Source organism: Enhydra lutris, unplaced genomic scaffold (assembly GCF_002288905.1).
Source record: "Enhydra lutris kenyoni isolate GAN:26980312 unplaced genomic scaffold, ASM228890v2 scaffoldscaffold68, whole genome shotgun sequence".
NCBI lineage: Eukaryota > Metazoa > Chordata > Mammalia > Carnivora > Mustelidae > Enhydra > Enhydra lutris.
In genome coordinates this window covers 15,085,521-15,089,631 of record NW_019154152.1, presented here as the reverse complement: position 1 = coordinate 15,089,631, position 4,111 = coordinate 15,085,521, and positions in this window count along the sequence as shown.

Genomic DNA, 4,111 nt, shown 5'->3' with positions numbered 1-4,111 from the left:
CATCAGGGTACTCGATGATGGCATCGACTCCAGGTCCACTCTCTTGCCACCACTCCCCATTGGCCCGTGCCATCCCCAGTCTACCAGCAGCACAGACCTTGCCAGGTCACCTTCCCACTTAGCACGTTCCCCACTACAGATGGCCAGGGCCCTTTGCCAGGGAGCTCTATCCAGTGGGTCCTCCCCACTGTCCCCTCTGGTGCCCAGCCCTTTCCCACACCCATGCCTAGCCCTACCTTGTCCTCTCAAATTGCTCAGACCCTCAGTTTCAACCTAGAGGATTGCTAGTGTGAGACATTCTCATTAGTAGTTTTAATAACCCCCAAGATCTGGACTCAGTGACCTGGAGGCTGGGTGACCGTGGTGTGCAAGTCCCAAATACTAGCTTGAGAAACATCACAACATCCACTTGGCGCATCTCCCAAATGCCATTGGGTACATGGCCTGGGGAAAGATGGGCTGTGGAGGCAGTCTGTGTTCTCCCTGTGTGTCCACATGGAGCCCACACCCAGCCCTTTGATTTAGCCCCAAAACCAGACCCAACTTCCCAGTGCATCGTGAGAAGTAGAGAGTTTGCTGGAGATCTCCTGGGAGCCAGAGCACATCACTGCATCATATACCCGGGCTTCATGAATCCCTCCCAGCCCCTCGGTTCTTCCCCCAGCCCCCTCTTTGGCAGAGCCAGTTTCCCCTCCTGTTCCGCCTTTTCCCAATCCCCCTGTCATCCCAAGCCAACCGGCACCCAGCTTCTGCATCCTGCTTCATCCGTAGCTACCCAAAGAGCAATTATAAGATTGGTCAAAAGCCTGGGAACTTTTTAAAGGGCTGAATCAGGCTCACCTGCCTATGGGGAGCCCACAGGAGGCTGAAAAGAAGCAACTGATGTGGACGGCATACCTGCGCTTTACACCCTACTACAATCATGCCAAGTACACATTAGTGTCCCCTATTTTCCATGGAGATCTTGAGACTCAGTCCATGGTTACCCAGCAAGCCAACAGCAGAGCCAGACCTCGCCTCCAAAGCCTTGTTGGCCACAGCTATGCACTACATGGAAAAAGCTGACACAGACATGGTGACGGCCTCAGCCGCCAGCTACAGGGTGGGACCAGCCAAAGGAAATGGGGTGAGCTCTGGGGTGAGGTCCAGAGGAGCAGGCAGGTGAGGCCGGTCCCCGGGGGAAGCCCAGGCCAACAGCCAGGTGTCCGGACGGTGGATGGAGATGCTGAATGGGCAGACATCAGAGTGTGTTGCAGTCAGAGGTCAAGGTCTGTGTCTGCAGTGTCAGTGGGGCAGTGGGAGAACAAAATAACAAGGGTGCCAATGGACTCTGGCCATCCAGAAGGCTTCACGGGGCCTTCCAGGCACTGGGCAGATTGTCTTCAAGGCAGGCAGTGCTAGGAATGGTGGTCCTCTGGCAACACTAAACACAGAGAGGGACGGAGACAGAAGGGGGATGTGGGGGTGGGGAAGAGCAGGAGAGAGTGAGGGGGCAGGGAGAGCGGGAGTGTGGCAGAGATCACTGAGCATAGCCGGGACATGGCAGGAAAGGAGACGGTGGAGGATGTATGTGGGTGAGTGATACCGAATCTGGTCCCTGGGAGTAGTAAAAGAGACAGGAAAATGGGAAATGTGACATGCGCTTGGACCCCCAGGGCCATCAAAGGGTTTTAAGCAGGGAGCGACCTGGTCAGATCTGTTTAGGAAAGACTCCATCTGGCTGCCACGTGGAGGATGAATGGCTGGATGGATGAATAGGAAAGGGAGACCCTGGGGCAGGAAGGTCTCCTGGAGGGAGGGCAAGGGGAGAAACATGCCAGGCCAAAGGCAGAGGGAGACCTAGGAGATTCTACACTTAAAGATCAGATGGAGGAGGAAGAAGAGGAGGGGCCAGGGAAGGATCCTGGAAGGGATGCTAGAGAGGTAGCAAGAGAGCCAGGAGAGGGCGTCACAGGGTGCCAAGGGCAAAGGGTGATTCAGGAAGGAGGTAGTGGACAGCTAAGTGACCAAGGGACAGAGGGAGCTGGGGATGAGCTGGTTGGAACATGAGGCTAGAGATGACTGGAGGAAGGAGGGAGGCATGTAGGTGGGGGTTGGAGAAGGGTGGGAATGAACACAGCAAGGGTAGGTCTCACCTGGAGAAAAAAGGAGGCAGCAGTAGCTGGAGGGGCCATGGATCAGCTGGGACTGGGACGGGGTTTGGGAAATAGGGGAGCGTCCATGCTGAGGGGAGAGGCTGCAGGGAAAGGGGCTGTCCAGTCCTCCCGAGAGATGGCCTCCGCCAGCGGAAAGCACAGCCCAGCCCCCAGGACACCAGGCGAGCAGCGGTGAGGACAGTTTCAGGGGTCTGGATCGGGCCTCAAACCCAGGCCTGCCCCTAGCATGCAGAGGAGAGGGAGAGCAACTGGGAAGAAGTCACACAGCCCAGAAGAGGCCAGAGAACAGCAGTCTATAAGGCTGAATACCCATTCCCAAGCTTCCAGACCTAGTGAGAGTGGCTGGCTTTGGGGACAGGGCCAGGCATCCTCTGGGTCCCGCAGCCTCAACCCAGCCTCTAAGCTCCTGGTGTCTCAAGGTCCCAGCATCCCGTCAGGATGGAGCACAGGCTTGCTAAGAGGCCATGTCAGTCTGCCAAGCTGTGTGCTTTCCCTTCTTCCCTTTCACGCCCCAGGAGATCAGCCACTTGACTCGTGTATGTATGATCTGCTTTGGAGAAAATCAGAGTCACAAGCACTGTGAGGTCACAGCGTAGTTCCCACACGCATGGGTCCTTGTACGTGCCCTGGGTCTGGGAGCCTGGGGATTTTAAGTCTTTGCTGTGATTATGGGATAGGAAGTATGTTGGCGGGCAGTGTGTGTGGTGCGTTTGTGACCAGCGTTTGCACGGGATAGATATGTATATATATCTCCAGTGTGCACATCAGGTATGCTCAAGGTGTCCGTTTGTGCCATGTGCTGCCTGTGTGGTGTAATACTGGAGTCAGATTTGGGAGCATGTGCATACCTGTGTGTTGTGACTATGTGACTTTCAAGCGTATCTCCGTGGAATGTTTGTGGACAGTGTGTACCTTTGTGTAATGTTTGTGTAAGCCTGATGCTTGTTGTTTTCATGAATTGTGGCCCTGTGTGTCCTGTGTGGTCTTTGAGGGGATATAGAGAGGTGTGGGGGTTGGGAGTGGGGCGTGTGCTTTCACAGGTGCAGTGTGTCTGGGCGGGGGGGGGCATGTGCGTATGAGGGGCTGTTACGAGGGGTGGGGGACAGCCCAGCACTGCTGGGAGGGGCAGATATCTAGCTTCCCTGCTGCCGTGTTCTGGCTGTGTGACTTGAGCTAGTGTATTCTAGGAAGGCATACTGGTCTTGAGGAAGGCAGTGTGAGTAGGACAGGAAGGGGTCACAGAGGCCTGTGCCAAAGAAGATGGTCCCAGTAAGAGCTGGGTGTGCCCAGCCCTCTGCCCCCCTAGCCTGTGCTCTGGAAGCCCCACCTGCCCCCTGCAGAATGGGGACGCCGCCCGCTCTCCCCCCCCCGCCGGGGGCAACCACAGATACTCGTCAGAGAGGCCCCCTCCCCACATCTTCCAAGTAGAGCCAGGGCAAGCTTCACAGACCACTTCACTCCTTCCCTGAACGAAACCAGCGTGGAGAAGATAGAACAGCTGCCAGGGGGAAAAAAGCAAACAATAACCCGCCAGAAATCACAGCGGTGCCATCGACTGGATGAATGCCACGGGCAGGCAGGCTCTGACACAAAGGAGCTCACTCCTCAAACGGCCCTAGTTGGCCACTATTGCTCCACTTCACAGAGACAGAATGTGTTCAGAGAGGGGAGGCCGCCAGCCCAAAGCCACACAGCAGTGGGCAGCACAGTGAGGATGGGAAGCCAGGGGGTCCGCCTCTGAAATCTGGGCTGCTTCTCTCCCTTGGCTTTGCCCTCCTCAGGCCACTCCTCCTCCTACCCAAGAGGGGAGAAAAGACGTTACACACAAGGGGCATCGTGGTGTTTGTTTGTTTTTTTTTTTTTAAGATTTTATTTATTTATTTGACAGACAGAGATCACAGGCAGAGAGGCAGGCAGAGAGAGGAAGGGAAGCAGGCTCCCCGCCGAGCAGAGAG